At 37.2% G+C, this 26,722-nt stretch overlaps 1 long non-coding RNA gene and 1 pseudogene across 1 annotated transcript in view; one reads left to right on the forward strand and one right to left on the reverse strand.

Annotated features, from left to right (window-relative positions):
- Positions 1–26,722, forward strand: part of LOC141410865 (uncharacterized) — a 242,136-nt gene that overhangs the window by 193,521 nt on the left and 21,893 nt on the right. The gene's annotated exons all lie outside the window — the stretch shown is intronic.
- On the reverse strand, positions 23,102–23,888 carry LOC141411029 (trafficking protein particle complex subunit 4 pseudogene; annotated as a pseudogene).

Raw genomic sequence — 26,722 nt, forward strand, 5'->3', positions numbered from 1 at the left:
AGGTACACATCCTTTATTTAGGGGTGTCTATAGTACACTGAGTATTTGCTATCAGGAAGGAGCCTGGGTTGGGTTACAACATTAGTGAATTATATCATAAAATCTTCAAGTTAATTCAATATGTAGTAGATACCAATGACTTATGATAATATACTAAGCTGTCTGGTTGTTAGAATTGTTTTAGGATTTGGTAAAAGGAAAATTCCAGATCTCATTTGTGATCTATTTATTTTGACTCTTTAGGGCATAGGTCTAGAAATTAAAATGTCATGGAGGGATTCTCTGACCAACCATGTTTGATAAGCATGGCATTAACCCAAAATTCTCAGAGATTTTTTTATTTGGACTGGAGAACTGAAAATGCTCGCTATGATTTGACCCACTCTTGAATTTGGTCAGCTTTGTCATTTAGAACATGTTGGTTATGTGGTTGAGGTCCAGTTGGTGCCCGTTTCATATATCCATAACCCTGAATTATTAAAGGTAAGGAGGAAGGAATGAAAGACCAAATCAACATAAATAAGTCAACAAAAATGTGGGGGAAAAAACCCCACTGAAGTCTTTAAATTTCTGTCTTTCTTTCTTTATTTTATGCTGTACTGGGGCTTCAACTTAGGGCCTTCACCTTGAGCCACTCCACAGTCCTATTTTTGTGAACGGTTTGTCAAGATAGGGTCCTGTGAACTATTTGCCCAGGCTGGCTTTGAACCACAATCCTCCTGATCTCTGCCTCTAGAGTAGCCAGGATTACAAGTGTGAGCCACCAGCGCGCCCGGCTATTTATTTATTTTTGATGGTGCTTGGGATCAAGTCCAGGGTCTTTTGCATGTGAGGAAAGCTCTGAACCACTATGCTACTCTCTAGCCCATCACCGAAGTCTTTTAAAACTCAAAAGAGTTTATACCATCTTGTCAGAGGATCCTTGTTAATGAAGTACATCACAATTATATATTTTAAAATAGGACTTTGGACGTGGGCAAACATGATTAAAGTAATTATATGCATGTGTGGAAGTATCATAAGGAAACCCCTTGCTATATAAAATTTAATATATGTAAATGAGAATAAATGAATAAAAATAAACGTAGGAATTCAATTTCCAGGAGTAGAGAGCGTCTATATCTTTTTAAATAAAATGAAACTAGAAATGCTTCTGAATTCAAAATTTAAAAATGAGTCAAATGATTAATTGCTATAAAAGGAAAAAAGAAAATTAAAAACATGTAAAAGCATCTCTAAAATCTTATTATTATCTGGAGCAAGATAAGATTATATAGAGTCAGAACTTATAATGAAAGAAACTGATGTTGAGAAGGAGGTAGAGGAGGAAAGATCTAAAAGAAAAGGAAAGCAATCACAAATAATTGTCTTAATTTCCTATTGATCTACTTTCTTCTATACAAGTCAACATGAAGAAGTTGCTCCATCTTCTGGGCTCTTGTAGAACCTTGCGCAGACCTTTATCCTCACATGTGTCACCTCTGGTATAGTTATCTATCTTCCTTATCAAGTTCCTTGAGCTCCTTATGACAAGGACAGTGTTTTGCTTTAATTCTTTTATCCTTAGATATTAACATTAGCTGATATAAAGCAATGGCACAGTCATCTAACAAATAATTGACAGACTGGATCAAAGAAAACATGGTTCTTATCTACAAGGCTACTTATATAGACTCAATCAGAATAAGTGTTCTGGTACTTAAAATCAGCTCTACTATTGAAGTTGTGGGAAATTAGTAGTTCAAGAACAATCATAATTTTCAGACTAAATTTATCCAATAATGTTTTGCAATTATAAGAAATATCTAAAGCCATCAACTACTGGGTTTTAACCTTGGGATAAGGTGAGTATCACCAAAATGAATTATGGAATGTTGGAGTTGAACAGACCTTGAAGACCATTTAGTCCCATTATATTATTTTAATACTTCTATGAAGAGGTCCTCCACCTCTGCTTAAAGACTTCCAAAATGTAGTGCCTTCGAGTCAAAGCTATTGGCCTCTCAGAAGGTTTTATTACTTTCTTACAGAAAGGAGAGCTAGCAAAGTTTCAGGAATAGCTCAGGGGAACATGCAACAGAGCACTTGAAGATGTAAAGTTCTTTCAGTCTGGAATAAAGACAGGTAAGAGCAAATATTATTTTCATGTGCAAGTATGTAGTTAATATTTTCAAAACTTAACAATAGAGGACCTTTTGAAGAATGGAATTTCAAGATAAATAGGAATAATATATTATAAACTAGTCTGCTGTTATTATTGATAATGTTGTTGGTATAATTATAATTATCTTTATAGTCATATAATATAGGGTAAGAAGATTTTTGTAAAGACATATGGATTGCTTTTACAATTTTTTTTAGGTGGTACTGGGATTTGAACTCAGGTCCTCATGCCTGCTAGGTAGGTACTCTACCACTTGAGCCACTCACTCCACCCATGGATTGCTTTTAGACAAATCCAAAATAGCACTTTTTCTTGACACATAGTCTGAGATACCATGTTGGAGGAATTTGAGTCTAGTGACTAGATTCCAGTTGTTTTTCAACACCCCGACTGTAGGTCACTTTTCTAAAATTTCAGGAACCTCAGTTTAGGGAATAATCAGTTTTACTGAAACTAATCTGGGATTAGTAATTAGGAAGAAAAAGAAATTGCCTTTTTTGTTGAGGCTTTTGCTTCTTCAAAAATGTAAGGCATTGTAGAACCTGGAATGAAAAATTAAAGGATGAAATTAAGAGTTTCACCAAAAAAGAACAACTGTTTCCAAATAGTCAACAAAAGTGATATGGGCTTGGGCTGTCCCCTTCCTACCTAGCTGATTCTGAAACTTGACTGGCCTAGAGAAAGTCAAGTTCAGTGTCCCTATTTCATACTAAGGAAGCTCACAAAAGACTAATGCTTAACATTATTTAATATGTAATATATAATGCTTAATATCATTTTAATATATAAGCATAGAATTCCAATATGTTATTTTATAATAACAATGGTCAAGTGTTCTACTTACTAATGAATTCTTACTCATGACCTTCTTTCCCTTTGGTCAGTTATTTGAGAAACAGAAAGCAAAGGGACTTTTATAATTCTGTGGTTTACATATGCTTGCCTTGTTGCCTCTTTTTATCTTAGTCCTCAGTGGCTGACCTAACTCCTAGTTGTTTGACCTCTTTCCACTTCATTTAGATGAATGCTTCAACCAGCTTATAGTCGAATGTTTTTGGCTATCTCCTCTCTGAACCATTTTGTATTTATCAGGTCTTTTCTTCCCAGAATGCAAACTTGTTTGCATGTTCTTGAAGGGGGTGGGTTGTGATGGTGGTGGAAATGATCTTATTGTTCATTGGTTTCTATTATCCATAGACAACTCTGATAAATGTACATGAATGTTCTTTAAATTAAATGTCAAATAAGATTCTTAAGCACTTGTGGGATCAAATGGGAAAATCATGCAAAGAAGTGAGCAAAAAAGAGAACCCAATAATGTTACCTAATTATAGTTTTTGTTTTTGTTTTCCAGTAAGTAGTGTTGGCAAGCATAAGTCATCCCATATTGATCATTATCAGGGAATGAGAACTTTTCACATAGGTTGAATTTTTCAGCTGAAATTTTTATTAGCTCCTCTTAGAATCTATTGTGGAATAAGATAAAGAATTTTTAAAAGCTACAGAAATATAGTTATTTAAGCCACCCCTGTGAGCAGCAGTCCTACACGCATTTTCATGCTTATGAAACTAAGCCTGCGACATCTGGTGCTGCTGAAGTATTCCGTTTGGGCCGAGCTAGGTACCATGACTAAACTGTTAACAGATTTTCTCATTAAATGCAGGTCAAGTTTCCTTTTTGTGTTTGAGCTGGGCTTGGAAAATAAAGGACAGGGCAATAATTTGTTGAATTACTAAGTGTGTACCATGGCAAATATGTATGGCATTTTAAGTTGTAAACGTGGATGGTCGTCTTGGTGCCATCCCTCAACATATAAATTTCAGTTTTAGAGACTTGAGTTCAAATAATAACTATGTTGTGAATGTAATGAGTGTTCTGTACTTAATCACTTCTCATAATAAAAACACTTCAAGTAGGATTAAGGACCCTACATTAAGAAGGTCCGTTACTAGCAAGTTTTCACAATGCTAAATTACACATAGCATGTATTCTACTTCTTTTCAAGAAACTTCAGTTATAAAATTGAAGTTATATAGACAGCAGAGGTTGCTATACTTTGAATATCAATGCAGAGATTTACCTACTGTTTCTGCATACTAAAAGAACAACAGCAAGCAAAATATTGCTTTGCCAATTCTAAATTTTAACTAAATTTGTCTCTTCTGGATAGATGCTGTTAAATATCTATAAAACCAAACATTTTTACTTCCTATACATGCCCTTCACACTTAGAAAATGCCTCAACTTGTGTAAATGCTAAAATATAAAAATATTAGTCCATTTATAGATGCTATTTATTTATCTGTTTGCTTTATTGAGTCGTGTAAGAAAACAGACAAAAGTAGAGTTTCAAGATAACGGAGAAATTTCTCCAAGTACTAGGCTCTCAAAAGGCCTTGTTTATGCAACTTCATCTTTCAAATGATTATGATTCTTGAGTGGGGTGGGTTAATATTAATAAAAATCACTGATACAACTTAATTAACAAAGCATTATTTGGCTGCTGGCTTATTTTAGGAAGTAGTTATGTACATATCTATTTTTAAATTTGTTGAATGGACCAATAATGAGAGAGAAATTAAATTGTTTGTGAAATGAGAGAATATTCTTTTGAAAAAAAAGTGTGTGTGTGGGATGCACACATGTGTGTGCTGTAGCAACTCTTACGTATCTAAAAAGTGATGGATTTTTTTTTGGAATTAAAAATGGATACAAAATACTGGAGCCATAATAACTGCTAATATTTGTTGAGTGTTTTTGCATTTTAGAAAATTATGTCACATATACTATCTCTTTCATCTTCAATGATCTTGGGAAGGTAATTTTATCTTTCCCAAATAATGAAATCATAGCTCAGAGAAGCTGAATAACTTGTTCCCTTTTTTATTATACTAAACAGTATTTTTAATCAGTTTTCTTTCTATTGCCTATACTTCTTTTTCCCTGAGATCTTTATGTTTTTAGTCTATCAAATGTTTATTTTCCTATTAGCACTTACCCCATAAAATCAGCTTATATTTTGAGAAGTTTGAACACACTTTGTAGTTTGAACATCATTTGAACATAAACTCCAGGAAGACTTGTCAGGTCTGTTCAATGTCATATGTATCTCAGCTCATTAAATAGTACCTGGTTCATCGAAGAACCTTAACAAATATTGAATGCAAGAATAAGTGAATGAGCACCAACAGGTACCTGACATTTGGCTGGGAAATGGGGCTAAGGAAATGAAGGAGACATGGCTCCTGCTTTCCAAAAACTCACAGCCCCAATTGAAGTACATGACTTTGACACTTTCTTAGTGGGGTAGAATGAAGATGTGGTATGTCTACTCCATTATTACCTTTAACTTAGACTTCTTTTTCTCTTCCTATGCTCCATACCCGTCTCTACATCATACCAAGTCATCTTTGCCCTGATAGTACTAATTTGGGTAGAAAAGTGTTTCTTTCTGCTGTGTGTCACACTATCTTCAGCCCAGCCCACTGCCTTTAGGGTCCAAATAGCCTCTTCCAAAGTGGACCAAAGGGGTCCATTTTGATTTAATGTTTTTCTCTGTGGCCTGCTGTGCCATCCTTTTAGATTTTGACAAATGGAAAACAGGGAAATTTAGCTTCTGTCTTGAGACTGTGTCACTTGTCTTCATTTAATATTCACTTAGAACACAGGGTGTCACCCACAGTGAGGTACTCTGTGTTTTGTCACTCTTGGAGAGACATGCATCTTCTTTGACTATATGTCTGTTCTATACTTCTACAGATGAGTAGGAATGGGCCCTCGGAAGGCTGGCATCTACTCAGTGTCTTAAATTACTCATAAGTATGTGGTTTTGGGGAAGGTCAAATTAAGACTTTCTCTTTTTACTAAATAAGATTGTAGTTTCATATTTTTAGTGCTTATTTTTATGTAAAAATATAAAATTGACTGAATTGACCCACTGATGATAATAACATGGTCCAGAACTTCTAAATTATAGGTTGCTAACAACTGAGTGCTTTTAGGTGAGTGTCTTAGGCTCACTGAACCTGTATTTCCCCATGTGTGAAATGGGGCATGAACACACCTGTGCTTCTTATTGCTGGGAGGATTAAGTGAAGTAATGACAAACCACTTCAGATCCCTCAGCTCACCTTCTTCCTGCCCCAGCTGAGGTCAGGTCTGTGCAGGTGTGGCACTGGAAGGAAGGCAGCTTCACTTAATAGGCTTCACCCTATGCCTGTGCCAAGTGTGTTCCTTTGCCAGCCCTGGGCCTTTGCTCTTGATGCTGAGAAGGGACACTGAGGGGCATGGCTCAGGGTCACCCATGCACAGCTGAGAGACACAGGGGATGGCATGAGTTCTGTGACAAACCTCTGGCAATTGGAAGATGAGAAATTGAATTAGGCCTTTCTCATTTCTCCTTCTTGACAGAGATGCAGATGCAAGTCTTCTGAGAGGACGAGGCAGTGAGATTAAGCAATCAGTAATGCATCTTCTTACTGGCTTTTCCTCCTTTACTGCCTAGTTTTCTTTGTCCTTCACTCTTACTCTCTGGAATTCCACTCCTTAATAAAATAGGAGTTCCTAATCTTTTCCTCAGCTTTGCTTTCGAGACTGTAAGATGCTCAATTCACTGGCTGGTTCAAAATATATCCCGAACATTTGTTTTTTCGAAGCTAAGACTGATTTGCTAGTGATTGCTAATGTCAACAAAAATAGAATTTGGTTAACTGGATAATTTTTATTTTTCAAACTTGATAGTCATTTTTAAGAGACAATACAACTTCACATATAGGATGTCTTGCCAGGTACCAGTGGCTCACACCTGTAGTCATAGATACTCAGTAGGTAGATATCAGGAGGATGATGGTTTGAAACCAGAGGGGGCAAATAATTCACGAGATCCTATCTCGAAAAAACCCATCACAAAAAAGGCCTTGGTGGAGTGACTGAAGGTGTAGGCCCTGAGTTCAAGCCCCAATACTGCAAAAAAAAAAAAAAGATGTCTTTACTTAATGGTATTTGGATCAGATAAAATTTGTGTCTAATAAGACAGAAATGTGACCTCAGAAGCAGTAACTTATATTTGACTTCTGGTATTTTTAGTTATAATGGGTCAGAAACTGTTATGTATCATGGTCATAGCCCTTCAGAGATGCTGCGCCAATAAAAACTTTTGTCTTTAAGTGTCTCAAGTAGAATGTTCTTCCCACAGAATTAACCACCTGTATTAGAGTGATGTGTGCACATATGCGTGAACTGCCAAAGTGTGCAATACCCTGGCCATGAGTGGAAACTCATTAGTCTTCAAGGTGAATACTGTAGGAGAATTGATGTATCTCCTTTATGTCTTGGCCCTTCAGTATGACGGAAGCTTGTAAACTAAAATGTTGCCTTACATTCTGTCCTCCTTCTAGATCTCCCTTTTAAGACTAAATTTAAGATTTCATTTTTTAAGATTCTTATAATTTATGTGGACAACCATGTATTTTCCTGAATGTTAATATTCTCTGGTCTCCAAAATCCATTTGGAAACAAAAGTGGGACTCATGTTCCCTCTTATACCTGCTGATACATGATGTTTCATCCATTGTGATAAGACATTTTCCAAAATATCTCCCCTGAAATTACTTTCAGTTAAAGGATACCTACTCTTACCATAATCTGAAAGGAGTTTCTTTTTCACAGCTCTATAGTCAGTTAATGGTGTTTTGATCTTCTCATGAATGGCTTTGGAACTAGTCCCCAATTATTATAGAGGCACGTGTTTGGAGTTTTGTAACAATGCTTTTCAATCATACAATTTCTTTTTTGTATTCTACGAACTGCCTAGGGTACTGCGTGCTATAAGCTCATTAGAGTAATTCACTTTTATGACGGTCTAATGAAGACCTTTTTGTTTTTCTAAATGAATGAACTGATTCATGTCTCAGTATTTCCCTGACTAATAAGAGACATAGTAGTTGTGTTTGAAGATTAAGTGGGTATAAGCTTCTGTTTGGGAGGTCAGCGACTGTTCTCAAAAGTCATGTTACACAGTGCAAAGATGACTGTGGAGTAGAGAGGTAGGAGCTGAGTGCTGTCAGTAATTGTAAAGGGATAAAGCCCTGCTGGTGCAGGCGACAGATATACTGCCAGAGCTGAAAAGTACCTGGCTAGGTTTTAAAGGACAGGAATACAATACTCTTACTAAGACACACTTTATAGGGTCCGATTCACAGCCAAGGAAAACAGCTTTTGGAGCTTTTGGGTGTCCATAAACAGCTCGGTGAATGCAAAGAAGCCAAAACCAAGGATGAGCGGAGTATTTAAATGCTCAACTTGGTCAGCTGCCACAGTGTCCTCCCTAAACACAAATGCAGTGGCACAGGGAATACCGAGGAATGTCCTCCGTGTTTGTGATTTATGGAAAATCTGCCCATGGAGGACAGACAGTCAGGGAAGATTAAGAAAATATTCAGTCAGTTGTTGTAACTTCTGAAAGAAACAATCCGGTTCATTTTTTTCAAGATGACTGTATAACGTGATGCTGAGAGGAGGTGGAGAACAATCCAGTAGTGACCCTCAGAAAATGTCTTGTGGTCACTCAAGTTCTAGGTGACAATTGCCCGTTGATAAGCCAGTTCAAGCATTTTCTTAGCCAAGACACTTCATAAACCTTGCCAAGGGAAAAGGGCATGTGGCAGTAACTTGTACAGTGATAAAAAGCAGACATGGGTGGAAAATATTTTATCAAGAAAGATAAAATAAAGAAATTATATGAATATGATAACAGCACAACAAAGAATATTTTATAGAAAAAATTTTGTAATGTTGCCAACTACTAAGGCAAAATGAACGAAGAGCAAATGGGTTGTATTTCAAACACATACCAAGGCCCTGAGCCCCAGTCACGTTTTACTGCCCCAGTCACATTTTTTGACTGATGCAATAAAATTTGCAAAATTCAAAGAAAAACATAGGATTTGTATCTTTTTTTTTTTTTTTTAGCTTCAAATTTAAAATGGGTTTTATGGTTAACCATGCAATAAAAAAAGTTTTTGAAAAGTTTTGAATCATGGTATAACTCTGAGGAAGCACCACACTGTTTACAATCAGGGAGTTTCCTATGGTTGTTAGACTGTTGGGTAATCCTAGCACTTTTTAATGGTGAGATCTTACGTTATAATACCTCAATAATTATTACATTTAAATGGTTTATAATGATTAGAATATTCTAGAAGGGCTTCATGGGTCATAAATTGTGATGCTTTTTATGACTCAAAGAATTTCTTCTATATGACGAGCTAGTGTTACTTTTAATTATTTCATTTGATTCAACTTCCATTGGTGGAATCGCAGATTGGGTATAAGATTTATGAAATATGAGACAAAAATTATTTTCTCTATATTTTTCCTGGTCTTTTATTCTTTTATTTGCTTGAGATGAATGTGGTCAGAGAACTGAACAAAAACAGAACTTGTATTCTGGTAAGTAGAACTTTTTTAAAGGTTGTGCAGTCATCTTGCTGTTCTATATGAATCAGCTGAACTCAGAGGATCACTACACTTCTCCAGCTATTTGCACAATTAATTTGTTTTATTGAGTAGTATCATTTGATACACAGAAGTAAATTTCTTTCCTCATTGTCATTCCTTTGTATGATGAGAGGTGGAGTGATCAAAACATTAAAGCATAAAAGCAGAATTCTGCAGTGCCTTTGGAAATGTTTTCTGACTCTCCAAAGTTTTGTCATTGCTTTGGGAATAGTTATTGCTTTGACATCATTCTAACTAGCCATATTCCATTAACAGAGTCTTACAGCAGAGCAGTGTTTTCCTAATTCCAGTGTTTTCTGAGAGCTCTTGGGATAGAATTTTAGATGTGTGTTTGTTTTTATGTACGGTTGTTCTGAGACAAAAAACAAAGTACAGTTACTGGCCCACAGTAAGTTTTACTTGCATTTGAATGTCTTTTAAATTTTTGTCTGTCAAAACAATATGAATTTTCAATTCACATAGCATAAAGAGTTGGATGTGTGGTGATCAAAAGATCACTATTAATTCATAAAATTGAAATCTTAAAAAAGTCTCCTCAACTTTTGTTAAACATGGGGAGCATCTAGTATTCTCTTCTGACATGGAGTAAAACGTTCTAAGCAATGCACACAGTGGCATTTCGTATAATGTATAAGATAGAAGCTTAAAAATTCCTGGAAATCCCTGAAGTTCAATGTGGAATACTTAGTGTCAAGACAGCCTGGATTTGAGTGTGTTTCATAATTTCCTTTCCATTCCTTCATTTCCTTTCCTTTGCATCCCTTTATTGCTTTCTTAGTACCATTAGGTGTCCTGATACTTGCAGGCAGTCACAACCCCACTGGGGCTATAGCAGCACCAGGCACTATTTAGGAAGCTGGGATTCTTTAAGACAGCTGCTTTTGCTGTGTGACCTAAGGTGCTATCTTTGCCTCTCTGGACTTCGTTTGCTTCATCAGAATGGCAATGAGCTAAGTTGGAAGGATTTCCAAGAAAGGCTGTCTAAAAGGCATAGCTGTCTCTTAAACAGAAAGATAAATGAGAGAGCAGATTTGTAGACACAGCCAATGTGGCCTATGCCAGAGATTAGTTTGTGGAAGAATGAAATCTTGACAACATCATAGCTGTGTTTAGAGCAAGGAAATAAATGTCAAAAGATCCTTTTGAAGTTTCTGTTTTCTTTTTCTCAGCTTTAGAATTAAGAAACATTAGAAGGATGCCAGCACTGGGATCCTAGTTGAAGCTGACATGAAAGACTTAGCTCTACCTTTTGTGAATAGTGATTTTTTTGGTGGTCTTCCCTTGGTAGCACTTACTTACTAAAGTTTGTTTGTTGCTGAAATGGCCTATAGACAGTCCTATTTGTGACACCTATCTAATTTTTTTACCAATCTCTATGTCATGTTCAGTGTTCTTTTCCCATATGAAACCCCTTCATATCCAAAAGTGACCATTAGTATCATTTTCTATGAATCTAATTCTTCATTTTCTTTTGCCAATCATATGGAAATTAATCACCTTTCCTCTTATGACTGTTGCACTTGAAATTCATCTTTCTTTGTGCTTTTGTCCCCCAACCAAAATAAAGATTCTTTGTAGGAGTATTAGGAAGTGATATGTCCTCAGCTTCTGGAGTCGAAAGTTCAGCATTCAAATCAGGTCTTGAGTATCTTTGCTATGGTTTGGGTCCTAAATGTCTCCCCAAATCTTTTGTGATGAAGACTTGGTCCCTGACTTGTGGTACTATTCAGAGGTGGTGAAACTTTAGGAGGTGGGACCTAGATGGAAGAAGTAGGTCATTTGGGGCATTCCCTTGAAGGATATATTGAGATCTCAATGTCTTTTCTCTCTCTCTCCTTTCCCACTTTCATAAGGTGATCACATCAGCTTTGCTCCACCACACACTCTGCCATGGTGTGCTGCCTCATCATAAACTCAAAAGTAATGGAGCCAGCTGATCATGGACTGAAACCTCTGAAAAAGTGATCCAAAATAAGTCTTTCATCTTTATAAGTAAATTATCTCAGGTATTCTCCACAGCAATGAAAGCTGATTAATCCAACCTTCTCATTGTAGGATCTTAGGCAAGGAATCCCACTCAACCCTCAAGCCTAACTTTCTCAACTCTAAGGTGTGGATAATAATATAATTCTCCTTCTTGTTCTGACATCTTAGGCAATGTGTCATGCAAGGTACCTATGCTTACTGCATAGGAGACTCAATAATTATTAACATTCTTTGAAGAAGGGATGGATTTTCTATATTCGTAGTACCCCCCATAGTGCTTTGCAATCAGCAGGAGCTCAGCTCGTATTTATTGCCTCATTATTTTGCTGATCCCTTTTTTCCATGTTTGTTTCTATATTTAACTTCTCAAGCCTTTTTAATGTGGCTGGAGTCATGGACCAGGAGGATTGTGAAAAGGAAAGGCCTAAGTTACATTGGGAGTCAGAATAAAAATAGCCTGGGTCTCCACTGAGGGGCTGCGAAACTCATGCTTTCAAACTCTTTCTTTGAACTAGAGGAGACAGTAGGTGTTCACGGTATCCTCTGAATGAGTGCTCTGGCTTTTTGCACCAGGATTGCAGCCTCCTCTGACTTACCATGTAAGTGTAGGTCATGATTGCTCTCAGATTGCTGAACTTTGTGGCCAACCTCTGAAATTATTATTCATATCATACATGATAATGACCTGGCCACTTTCAAGGCCAGTAATAATGACCAGGTCCCTCCCCGGCAGAGGAAACTTCTCGCTAAAGCACATTGGCACTCATCACCTCAGGATACTTCTTCCCTTATTCGGGACACTGTCTCAGAGATTGTATTAGTTATGATTGGCTAGATTGTGTCAAAGCAACAAACAACCCCCAAGTGTCAGAAGCATAAAACAAAAAAAGTGCACACCTCGTTCATGTCAGATGCCTATTGAGTCACTTACAGACTCTTCTCCCTGTATCATTTTCCTTCTTCCAAAACCCAGTTGAGAAGGTTGCCTAGAGCCATAGAAGGGGGAAAAATAACTTGGTTTGATACATGCAGCTTCAGATAGCTCTTACTTAGAAGTGACACTCTTTCTCTTCTCACAATTCATTGGTCAAAACAAGTCAGATGGTCAAACAAGTTCAACACAATGAGGAAGTAGTCTTCCAGCTGGGAGGGAAGACAGGGGTAGATGAACAGCAGTGCTTCTGCAGAAGAGGCTAAATTGTAGCCATGGTTTTTGTCTTTTTTACTTTCCCCCATTATTTGGTCCAGAATCTCTGTTTAGGTAATAATCATGAGCTCCTATCTACATTCTTTTGGGGAAGCCTATAAAGATCTTTGTACGTACAAATTCCCCCAGTTGCTAACTATTGGCTTTCAACTTGACCTAGTCTTGCTTCTGTAGTTGTTGTGCAGAATAGACACTGTTTGGAACTCTTGCCACAAATGTATTTTTTTCAGTACAAAGAGGACATTTATTTGGTATCCATAAAATGATTTAGCTTTAATCTAGTGTCTACCACATATAACACCACTCTGGATTACACATTTTTCAAAATGGGAAGCTGAAAGTTTCCCTATACTGTGTAAACGTGGAAAAGCAGTAAATTTCAATTTTTAATACTCCCAGACCACATGGGATGTGCCCTGTTTTCCTTTTAATTGATTAATAATAATAACAAGGTTGCCAGCAAAAATTGCTATCTGCCAGGCATTGTTCTATGCACTATAATCCTTAAAACAGTGTTATACAGTGAACAGTATTCTCATCAGCTTTTTACAGATGAGGAAATTGAGTCATTGAGAGGTTAAGTTTCACATGATTATTCAGCTAGAAGGGGATATTGCAAACCTTGTGAAATATGGGTGTATGTGCTTGGCTATTTTACTGTTTCTGTGTAATCAAGATGGCATAGGTAAAATGCTTAGCACAGTGTCTCAGTTGTATTGTGTTCCCAATGTCTGATTGGCTGCTGCTAGCGATGCTCAAATTGGCCAGCTTAACCTTTTCCTTCTACAAAGGAATAGGATATATTTTTCAGGTAATAACTCTTCAGTGTACACAGAATCCCTTTAACGTGTGTGTGAACTAGGCAATGCTCCTGTCATCTAATAGGAGACAGCTGAAAACCACAGTGATTATGCACTTAGTCTTGTGTGTTCTCTTTTCTGCTATTGATCTGCTGACATTGTGCCATATCCAAAATGCAATGGGGACTTTACCCAGAAAGGATCTAGCTCAATATGAGTGGGCTCATCTCACTGTGCTACTCCTCTGGCTATCCAGGAATACAAAGCTAATTTGTAGGTGATATTATATTTTCATCTCATGCTTTATATGCAACCTCTATCTATGTTAATGGGAATTTTTTTGTGCTTACTCTAGGGAAAATTGATTCCAATTATTGAGTATAATTTATTCCAACCCCTTGATGGAATAATTTATACTCTTGAGATACTCTTGAAATGTGTAACCAATAGGGAACTCTATTTATACATAAGTTTTTGCACATCTTTCAATTAAATAAGAAATCCAAGCACAAAACCCATCACTCAAGGAAAGCATATGAGTTTGTAACACTCCCAAGAGGATCTTTGGTCCATAAACCAATAAACGGATTACACTTACAGGGCAAAATTCTTCTCTCAGATCCCATGTGGAGCTCCTATTGACTTACCTGTGAGGCATCTCACAGGGGATATGAGATACTTTAGGCTGCAAGGGGAGAAATGGTCATTTTTTCATGTAATCAATTTTAGGGCTCCAATATTGATTGTTATAAGGAATATATTTATCAGGATACAACCTATTACATGTTTAAATACACATTTATTTGGTTATAAATCCTGTGGACAATAGGCATTTTAGCAAGGAAAAGTAAGTGCACCTTTCTAATATGAAGGCATATTATTTATGTGTATTCATGAGTATAAACCAAATAAGATGATTTTTTTATAGTAGTCATATCAGAGAGATAAGAGACATTATACATTTTGACCCCAACATTTCTAAAATTTTATGAAAACTAAAATGAAAGTTTCTTGTGCTGAGCATTGCAACTTATATTTTTTACCTAAATTGTATTATTTGTAATAGAAATCCCCAATGGACAAAAGGGTATCCATATAGATCTTAATCTATGCATTTTGAGAGTAGCTAATCCTGTTTTAAAGTTGTTTATAAGCTCATTATTATTACCTTGTGTTGTAAATTTTGTTTTACTATTTGGGTAAAAAGATATCTATCTTAGGGACTCACTGTTTTATAGAGAGATTTAAGAATTATGTAGCTCTCTGGTTCTCAGAATAACTGCTCTTTTTTTCAGTGTTTTAAAACCTAGAAAAGCAATTTACAAATTTGTGGAATTGGTGTTGAATGCCAATTTGCATTGATCAAGACCCCAGTATTTTTTATAAGCCTTGGGGGCCTAAAACCATGAAGTGTCAGTCCCCAAAGTTTGTGAGTTTAAACTGTGGTTCTGAATAAAAGATCTTGCCAAGACAAATAAGAACATTTATGACATTAAAAGTTATACATTTTGTAAAACTTTGCATTTGTGCTATAGAAATATTTGTAGGATCTTTAGGGAACTGAAAATTTCATCCCCTGGTGTTTAAAAAGAATAAATGGTATTTATTTTTATTCACATGAGGGTATTTCATATGTTTGTAACAGTTATACATGCACTGTCTAACAAAAAGTGTTGAATATGAAATATTTAATATAAAAAGCTAAATATGATCTTTCAGCCCTTTTTCCTACTATCCATTGAAGTCAGTAGGGACTGCGTGGCTGTTGATAGATTTGTTCATGTAATTTGTTTGGTCTTCACAGTTTCATTGGATGATTTTATCCTTTCTGATCCAGCCTTATTCTTTGAAACTCTCATCTCTTTATCATCTGCTTTTTTTTTAACACGAAGAAATGCTTTCAGTATTTGCTAAAGATGTTTTGAAACCTAGCACATAATCCAACAGTGGCAATCTACAGAGAGATCAGTGCCACGCCAACACCCTTGGACACTCCCGGACACACCCCAGCAGCCTAAGCTCCTGTGGTTTCATTTCTTTCCAGACTCAAGAAATGCGCTCCATTCTCACTGGTGCTAACAAAACAGAGATATGGAATTTCTTTTCTGTCCATAGCCTGCTTTGAATTATCTCCTGGGACTCCCAGTTGGACTTGTAATGGAATGTCCATCTGATGATTCTGGGACACCCAAAAGAAGCATCCTTTACTACTCAGCTTCTGTTTTTTCAACAGCACTTGGTTTCTTTTTCTCAATATCAGGGAAGTACTTGAGCAAGTTACCATGAAAAACTGTTCAGAATGGAGACAAAGCAGTACACACACACACACACACACACACACACACACTTTGATCAGTTTAACCCGATCAAATGCCACAAAACTTCTTGTAATGCTCAGTAGAAAATGTCAGTCCTTTTTCTTCCTTAAAAACAGGCCAGGAAAAGATACTGTTTCGATAGTATGTTTTGGATGTTAACCAGTGCTCCCAATTTATGAGAAGCCAAATGCTATGAATTTTGTTGTGTTGTAAAGAGTACCAGGTTTAGACTTGTGTTAAAAAATTAACTTTTATAATGATCTTAATATATGGAGGAAACAAATAATAACTGTAATGTTTTTTATTTTTAGGTTCAAGGAAATGTTTTTCTTTAAGAAAAAATAGTTTCCATTTAAATTTATTTAATCAGTACTAGCCAAGTACAAAAACATGGCCGTGTCACAATAAGCCTTCCTAAGCCTGATTTATTCAGTCTCTTGTCTAATCACACAGGGAGTCAGTGTACAATCAGGGCTGGGATCCCGATTTCGTGATCCTCAGGCATGCATTCTTTCCATCCCAGCTTGAAACAAACTTGAGTGTGACTGAAAGCCTAGAAATCATCCCAGGGATGGAGCACCAATTCTTTCATTTTTAAGTAAAATGATTTAAATAACATAAGCGATGACTATACCCAATAAGGTTATGGAATCGCTAGTTAAGTCATCAAAGGACAAAGAAATGATAGCCCAAGAAAGATTAAGGTACTGAATAAAACACACAGGAGGAAGAGCCCATCTGTTCTGGGTGTAGTTCTTAGAGTCAGGTAGGTTTTGTTTCATGTCCTGGTTTTCTAGTTACAAAGTTTGAGACCTGAGAAAATTATGCAACTTCTCCTAAATTTCAGCTTCTCTATCTGTAAGGTTGGAATAATGGCAGTATTTATCTCAAAATTGTGGGAAGAATTACCTGAGAAAACGCTGAGAATTGTGCCTAGCCATAGTAAGCATTCAATCTATGTTGTTGTTGATATTTTAAATTTTTATTGTTCTACCAATTTGCAATTAATGGAAACAGAAAATAAATGGACCACCCAGATATGTACTTGAAACTCTTATTGGATATACATCAACATTTGCATACTGAAATACACATAATAGTTGAGAATGCTCATTTTATTTTAATTTAAACATTTATGCAGCATTTATTATGTACTAGGCACTCTTCCAGTCACTTTACAGGTATTAACTTATGTATCTTCACAACGAATATTTGAAGAAGATGCCATTATTCTCTTCATTTCAAGATAGGTCAATTGAGGAAGAGAGAGGCTGATAGGTGGAGTCACTAAACTGGGAGGCAAAGGAGACACAACGTTCAAAACCAGGCAGCTTGTTTGACTGTCTGCATGCCTCACCACCCCCTCTGCTCCATGTGGAAGTCTCGACTCCCAGTGTGGCACTGTTACGCTTCTTTGTGGGCACATGACATTCCAAAGTAAGAAGAACTTGGATCTAAAAGCCAATGTAGAAATAGAAGCCTAATTACATAAATATCTTTGAAGTACTAGTGTAAACAATCTACTATTTCAAAAGAAAAATAGCACAGTTGAAAAACTGTGTCTATTGAGAGAGTACAAGATAAATCATTAGAAGAAGGAGATTAGAGGTAGTGTGTATACAAACACAGTGTATATTCTGTGTCTAAATATCACCAAGATTTCCTATTTCTTGGCTCCAGTCTTGTGTATGTGTATATTTGTAACATCACATGCAAATGTCAGAGAATTTAGCATCTGGCTAAAATAGCTTTTGACTGTTTTTACCTTTAGATCATTGCATGATTTTAACAAATGCTTAATTTCCATATGCAATTGTTATGGCAATGTGACAACACAGATTTTTTTCAAGCTACAATATAGGCAGACTATAATGAATACAGAAATGCGTGTTATTCACAGGGCTCTTTACATTTACCTATGTTATATCTCAGTTGCATCCTATTAAATGTTGCTAGTGACTGCTGGGAGATCAAATAGGATACTGAGAATTTGTATTAATGAAATGGTGCAGTTCCAAATCCTTTCCTAACTTCACAGTCCTCAGTTTGGTGTTCTCAGAATAGAGTTCTTCCTTTATAAGAAGCAGTTGTTACTCTAAGATTTAGACTAAGCAGAAATGGTTTAATCTAAAAACTGAGACTTTTGTTAGCTAATGAAGTGCTGGAAATTTCACTTAAGTGTTCCTTACCAAATATAATATACACTTGGGCACATAAGATGGGTCAATGTACAAATAAATTGTTCCCTTCCTTATTTGATTGTTGCTAGTAATGAGTAACTGAAGGTTCTGGCTAAGAGCTCGACTTTATTGTAGACGATTCAGTAGCTGTTTACAAATGTCAATAGTGAGGTTGTAAGAAACAGAAAAAAAATGCCAATGTCTGTGAAATGAAGACAAATAGTAAGCATTGTTCACATTTCAAAGTATTTATCACTGCTTACTATCATTTTTCTTTCAGAGCAAATGAATCATTTTAAATAGAAGCAAACTGATCCTCCTATTAGCAAGTCTAAATCAGTACAGCAACATCTATTTTCAGAATCTTTGTAGCTATAAAGGGACCTTTACAGTTTGCAACCCTTCACCCTGTCCCAAAATGACAGCATTCTGTTACAAATAGATTATTTGGGCCTTGGTGCCAGCGTCTCTATTGTGGAACCTTTGGTTGGAAAAGTTGACAGCTGGGAGGAGCTCAGTGTTTTGAAGGTTATGATCATAGCAGTTTCATAAGTGCTTTATTTCAGTTCTCTTCTGGCTGCAGAAGGGACAGGTGCCGTCTGGTTCTGATTTCACTGGTCTTAATTTCTTATCTGACCTGGTAGTCATCAAGGGCATGAGAGAAAGGGACCAAGGGAGAGATGGATGAGTGGGAGAAGAGCCTGGGGACTAGCAGCTGCAGGGGGCGGGTGCCTGCATCTGTGAGGGACAAAGTGTGTGTGTGTGTGTGTGTTTAGTGCTAAGCATCTGACTTTTCTCATTGAGGACCTGGCAGCTCTGCCTGTCATTCCGCACTTCTGTGTGTACGAATGCTGCCCTGTGCAAAATGGATTTCTGAGTGTTAACCATCGTGTTCTTCTTTTCCAAAGGGCCTTCTGTAGAATTTCATTTGCAGACCACAGAGGGCAATATCTAGGGTAATTCCAGGGCTTAGTGGCTCTGATCTTTTGTCAACTCTCCTTGTGAGAGAAATTAAACTTGGTATGAGCACCCACAATTGCAGCGAGGGTACGCCATTCCCGGCCAATGGGTGGGAGATTATAAACCTGACAAGTATTTATGAAAGGGAAAAAATGAGATGTCAAAATATGACAAGAATATATTCATTAAACCTTTCAATTTCTCAGAAACAGAATTCCCGCTTCGGTAAAAGGCTTTGAGCAGATTTATCAAGTCTGATATTCTTACTTTTATGAGATTTGACTCTCTATGCTAAAATGAGATATATTTAAAAGCAGGACAAAGGAAGAAAACTACCCAAAAAGTAGAGTTAATAGAACACCTAGCCACTTTTCTTTTGATGGAATTCTCGATAATGCCCACAAGATGCACTGAGAACATCTGACTGCAAACATGAACACCGAAATAAATGACACCTTCTGAAGTGTGGAATGGTATACTGACTTCACAGTTAAAAATAGCCAAGGCAGTGTTATAACCTCTTACAATTGCCAAGCAATTTCATTTTATTTCAATAAATCAAACAATAACAGCTTATATTTAAGATATTTGCCTGAATATAGCTTTCGTAATTGCAGAGTCTATAGACTGATTTCTGTTCTATGTGAGCAACACAGGTGTGCTAAGATAGGGACAGATCTACCTGCGGTAGACATTCAAGAAATAATTTTAAGTTACTCATGTTTGGGTCCAAATTTCCTAAATCGATTTGTATCAGATCAGACCAAGGTGTCGTATAGAGAATGTTTTCAGAGGGTGGGAAAACTGAACTTCCTTTAATTTGGTTGTTTTTAGAAATAAAACAAGATTTGGACATTGTCCAGCATGGAAAGCGCATTGGAGCTGCTTCCCACACCAGTATGTTCTGCTCTTGAAACCTTGGAGATGCACAGACTCTGAAACCAGTCTGGAGTGTCAGGTTATACCTGTGATTGTGATCTGATTGATATTCATGCTGAGAATGAATGTGCATTCCTTTAGAAGACTGCTTATCTTTGGGAACGTGCAAGCAGTTAGCATGCTTGAGAGAGTGAGAAAATCAAACCTTTAATCTTGGTTCAGATCTAAGAGGGGAACTTCAGTGTGCAAAATCTACCCTCAATTCCGTATCAATCACAATATCCTAGTAATGTTTGGTGATTCGTGTTATTATAGCATATCAATTCCTGTAAGTATATTTTAGGATGAAAATACCTATCATAATTTTTGTAGTTTACATGACAATTGAAATATTAGCTATCACAACAAAATCTTATTTTAGGAAACTTAAATATAGCTCTTTTCTTTCTTTTCTCTTTTTTTGGGAGGTAATGGAGCTTGAACTCAGGGCTTCATACTTGCCAAGCAAACACTCTTAGTTTTTTTTTTTTTTTTGAGATAGGGTCTCCCATTTTTGCCTGGGAGGCTTCAGACAGTGATCCTCATGTCTATGCCTCCTGCATAAGCTGGGATTACAGGCATGAACCACCATGCCTGGCCCCCTAGTCTTTTTTTATAGTTTTAAAGCAAAAGAAGTTAACATTGAGAATGAAACAATGTAACACAAAGGTCCTAAATATTAATTCAGAAAAGTTTGCTTCCTGTATACGCTTTTTCTTTCAAAACTAATGGTGAGTGATGGCTTGCATTTTTCTTTCTTTGGGAGTCAGCCTGGTGTACAATGGCTCCCCTGTGCATGGGAAGAAAATGTGTCTCCCTCATCTTTGTATCTACTCAACATCCAGAGGCAGTCAACGTACATGAGGGGCTAATGAGATCTCCTCTAGGGAAAGCCATTTGATATGAAAGGAAAGCTCTTATTTGACCAGTTGACTATCCACTGTCAGTTACTGACAAATCTTTTTGTCACATTTCAATTTTACTTCCTTTAATAGCAATATTGATGATAATATGTCTTCTTTTCTAGATTGAAACCTCCCTGTTTGAATAACAAACATTCATTTTTTTTGGCAGTACTGGAGTTTGAACTCAGGGCCTTGCAATTGCCAGCTAGGGGCTCTGCCACTTGACCTACACCTCTAGCCCTACATATTCAATTTTATATTCCATGTTTGTTATCTTTCTGTACTGGTGCTGCCATTTACCCCTGTGTGACTTTAGAAAAACTTCTTACCAACTCTGGGTCACAGATTCTAAACTTGCAAAAATAGAAATAATAATAGTGCTTGCACAGTAGAGTTTTTATGAGAATCAAACTAGTTAATTTAGTGTGTCATGCATAGCAGACACTTAATAAACTTCAGTTACTGTGTGCAGTGTTAATGTTTTCAAAATCAACTTGTACAGCACCTAGCAGCCAGTAGCCTGTTATTCATTTTATGTGGTTAAATGACATTAAGCAAGATGAAACATGGCAATCGTTAATGAAAAAGATGTTTTTCTGTAATACAACGAGATGCTTTTGTAGGTGAACAACTAACCTCCTGGGAAGTCAGACACTCATGTTTTTTCTACTGCCTCAGTTTCCTGTCTGTTAGAGATAGCCAGATATCATTTATCTCCTGTAAAGTGCTGTAAATTCTCTGGTAATAAAATCATGAAAGAGTAGATGATCTAATTTTATCCTAGCAAAGGTATTTAAGGTCTGAGTTAATAAAACCCATTTACATCTAGTTATGCTTCTTAAAAATGGTTCATTTTCCTCCTCATCAATATCAATCTAACATATAAAATAAGTGCATTCTTGATAGTCACTGTTGTAACAATAAAATATACTTTTTTTCTGAAGTACAGTAGACTCAAGATAACTGTGTGCAGTAGAGGTTACCGATAGGAAGAAGGAAGTAGTTTGCTTACCCTGAGTACTCTGTGGTAGTCCTGCCAGCTGTTTGTGCTGCCGTGCGTCCTCTTCTCTGACCACGTGCAACATCTGTCTCATTTAATTAGCAGGAGGACAGTCTGTTACATATGGGGTTTGAAAGAATGGAAGTTTCCCTACGGGCTCTCTGCCTATGGTATTTTGGATTGCTGTTGTTTGTAGACGAATCTGATAGCTTGTAATTTTTTTTGTGTTCTCTGGCATGATTAAGGTATGGACAAAACCTTTTAATTCCATATCAGACACTATAGAACAGCTCAACTCTGATAACATTATGGGAGATGAAGATCAAGGGACAGAGAGCATTTCTTGCTATCGTAAATTAGCTGTCCATCCAAAGAATTCTACCATAGAATACTATGTAAAATGTTTCCCGATTTACATTTAACATTCAGCTTCTTAGTGGCTTTCCTCTCTGAGCATTTTTTATTCGGTTGGCATTTATTTTCTTCTAACCTGTTTTATTAGGAACCTGTGATGTGTATATTTTCATTCTATCTACACTCCTTTCTTTGGAAGCTTGCTGAACTCTGGAAAATTTGATGTCATCAAATGAGTACGGAGAAAAAATTTTTTTTAAGAAATTAAAAGTGACATTTCAGAAAAAAAATTAATCTATTTCTTTTCTGGTTTATTTACCTTTAAGTATTTTCTATTACGGAAACTTCAAACATATACATGTAGGCAAAATGGTAAAATGAATTTCCATATAGCCATGTCTAAACTCTGAAAGATTTTCACTTTATGCCTAATCTTCTATCATTTGCTATCCTCCCTCTTACTCACATATTATTTTGAAACAAGTCCCAGATTTTATTAAATATCTAGCTATTTTTTACATTTCCAATTGTCTCACAAAAACTCACTGGTGGTTGGATAGTTCACTTTGGAATTGGCACAACAACATAGGTTAACATCACACATCACAATTGTTTGACACGTGTTACAAACTCAATCCACAGACTTTCTCTTCCATCTCTTTCTTTCCCCCTATGTCTTATTTGCTCAAGAAAGTATGTATTTTTTCCTGTAGAGTTACCCACATCCTACACTTTGCTGATTGCATACCTTAGCATTTTATTTTAATCAAAAGAATATTTATTACAGCAATTATGGGCCTACCTCTTCCATAAATAAGTCTGTACATGGCTGGAAAGTAAGACCGTGATTCATACAGAAGGGAACAGGGCATGGTATTATGTCCACCAGGAATAATTTTCTCCCATTTTCAAGTTCACTAACAAGCTGCTGGGATCTCCATTGGGGTGGGAACACCTGAACCCCTCCTGCAGGATCTCTTAGAATTTGGGCGTCTGTTGCAGGTTCTGTCTTTGCTGCAGGTTCAAAAGTCCCAGTCCTCTTTGATGCCTGTAGGGTAAGTTTCCAGTTCCAGTAAAACAGTTTACCCATGATGAACATTTCTAGGGAATGGACTGGATTGTTGAGGGGCAAAGTCTGGGTCAATCTCATACATTATTGGGGGAAAAGAGTCTATTCCAGTTTGCCTAGGATCTGCCAGCACTAAATACTTAGTCCCTATCAGTGTCTGGAAGCAGCGAAGTTTGAACTGTCTGTCTTCAGCACCTGGGTGCTTGAACTTGGAGTTTAGGAGGGAGTTGGAAGCCAATGGTGGCACAGATGAGTGAACCCGAGGGCAACATCAGCATGCTTCTCATTGGCTGTTGGGTGGCTGTTGAGTAGAATGAATGCTGGGTAGTTAGCAGGTACCCAGTTCCTCCAGCATCTCCTTTTGGCGGGCTATGTACTTGGAGTTCACATCCATGTCACTGGTAGCCAGCACTGTGTGACCCACCTCAGGCCATTGAGCTGGACAACAGCAACCAGCACACGCTCATAGCTCAAGAAGCAGATCCAGCCTGTAAGTGCAAGTGTTCATGGCCTCTGTCTATATGTCTAGATGCCCCACTGGTAAACCAGGCCAGCTGTGGTCACAACAAACAGTAAGAGTCACCACTGCTGTTGCTCTCTCTACAACTCTCAGATAATTTCTGTAACTTTTTTCCTTGCCTCTCCCTCCCTCCCTCTCTCCCTGTTCCCTCCCTCTCTCCTTTCCTCCCTTCCTCCCTTTCTCTCCCTATCCCTTCCCTCTCTCTCCCTACTCCCACCCTCTCTCCTTCCTTTTTAATTTTCCTCTCTCTCTCCCTCCCTCCCTCCCTTCTTCCTTCCTCTTTCTCTTCCTTCCTTCCTTCCATTTTCTTTCCTACATTTAAAACTTGATAGTTGAGTCAGATTCAGGTTCTATATTTTATTTCACTCATTTACATCATATTCTAATTTATCTTGCACCTGGCACAGTGGCTCACATCCCAGCTACTTGGGAGTCAGAGAAGGAAAATTGTTGTTTGAGGCCAGCCTGGGTGAAAAGTTTGGGAGACCTCCATCTCAACTAAAAAAAATTTGGGCACAATGTGCACATCTGTCATCCCAGCTTCATGAGAGATGTAAGTAGGAGGGTCCCAGTCCAGGCCAACTGGATGAAAATGGTAAACCCATCTCAAAAATGGTCAAAATGAACAGGCACCCAAGTGGTAGAGTGTCTGCCTAGTAAGGCAGTAGAGCTCAAACTCTAGGACCACAAAACAAAACAAAACAAATTTAGCTTACTGTTATCTGCCCAGTTGCTCTCAAAGCTTGGTGCCTGGATCAGAATCGTCATTACCTGGGAACTCATATAGGGCAAAGTTTTAGTTTCCACCTGAGACTGACTGAATCAGAAACTCTGGGTGTAGAGTCCGGCAAGCTGTGTGTACTAACAAGTCATCCAGATGATTCTCGTTAAGCATGCCAGCACCCTATTCCACCTGACTGCTGCTGTTACAATTGCTGCTACTGCTTTCTACTGTGTCCTGAGCCCACTTAACACGTGACTTCTCATTATTCCTGTGCAAGCTCAAAGCTCTTTCTTGCTCCACTTCAGCTTTATGCTTCCATCAGATTCTCGCAGCTCACCTGTTTGTTCTACTTACTTTCCATTGGCTTCCCCTTTTGAGGAGCTTCCTTTCTTTAATATGTTCCTATTGTCCTGGTTCCTAAGGATTTATACAAGGAGCCATATCCAACATCCTGTGTTTTTATAGGTTTTCCTAAAGCTGGGCGTGGTGGTGCACATCTGAAATTCCAGCAATGGGGGAAAGTGAAGCAGGAAGATTGAGAGTTCAAAGGGCAGCCTAGGACATATAGTGAGACCCTGTCTCAAAAATAAGCCTTCTTAGACTTAAACTTATCTGGTCATGGATTTCATCCTTAGCTAATCTAGTGTTGTTTTAGGATCTTCATATTCTGAGGTGCACATCAGCAGCATTGCCTGTGTTTATGGACTAAAAACAGCAGAGCGTAGAGGCGAAAAACATGGACCATCGAATTTGAATCTTCTGCTTGTTACTATAGTTTGCCTTACTTTCTTCATCTATTACATGGAAAAAAATTATAGTACATACCAAATTCATTGTGGTATTGGAAGGATTAAATGATTTATTATATGTACTCTGCTTTGAAGAATATTAAAACAAGGAAATTTGGTTCATGACTTCACATGGAAATTCTTGTAGGTTAGGAATTATGCCGTTAGATTTCTATTAGCATCACATTTAATTCAGTGCCCCTACCATTGGCGCCTTTTTGAGTTTAGTGATGTTCAAAGTGCAAGTCTTTGAAATATAAATGCTAGAAAATTGGGGGAAAAGAATTCAGAAGAATGCATCAAACTTAAATAAAAACTTCTTATTCATTGTGTCAAAAGAAAAGAAAACCTTTAGCTAAGATGAATAGCATTAACATAATATAGACTTTTTTTTTTAATTTTTATTTATTTATTTATTTATTTATTTATTTTGGGTACTGGGGTTTGAACTCAGGGCCTTCACCTTGAGCCACTCCACCAACCCTTTTTTTTATTTCAAGATAAAGTCTCACAAACTATTTGCCTGGGCTGGCTTTGAACCATGATCCTCTTGATCTCTGCTTCTTCTCTTATGCACCATGAAAACAGGTAGTTTATAAAATGCACTTTTATTCTGAAGTGGGGCTGCCCCAGGTAGCAGAGGAAGCAAGGACCTGTCCTACCAGCACTTACAAATTGTAATAATCACTTGTGTTGAAAGGTCTCAAAGTCTAACTAGCAGTTAACAAAGAAAGCTTGAAAACTGAGACAAAGTATTAATGGTCACCTGAAGGTAAATCTAAAGGACACACTGACAGTTACAATGATTACTTCTGGCAACATGGTATTAGTCCTCTAAATATTGTAATCAGTTTCAATTCTTGGTGTTTACTGCACTGTGATACAAATCAAGGCAATTATGAAATACATGTAATTTATGACATCAATAACTTATTACTCTCCTTAGGGCCCTGATATTTGCCAGTATTAAATCACTTTGTCAAACGCCCTAGGCTGGTGTTCAGGTCAGTACCATCATAATTTAGAAGGACTATTTAATCCCTTTTAGGTATTCAGATCAAAATTTTCTTTTCCTTTTTTTCCTTGTTGGAAATAAATTCAGACCAAACATTTCTCCACCCCTCTTTTTGGTTATTTTTCATATTCTGAACGCTTACCACTCTTAACAGTGCCCCTGTATACATGCCGTGGGTGGCTGATTTATTCAGCCTGTGAGAATCCGCCTTTCTTCAATCTGGACCTGATGTTGGGAACTGACTTCCCATTTGGTAGGAAAGAATACTCTGGGCCAATGTCCTCAGTCCATAGAC

Source organism: Castor canadensis, chromosome 9 (assembly GCF_047511655.1).
Source record: "Castor canadensis chromosome 9, mCasCan1.hap1v2, whole genome shotgun sequence".
Classification (NCBI taxonomy): Eukaryota; Metazoa; Chordata; class Mammalia; order Rodentia; family Castoridae; genus Castor; species Castor canadensis.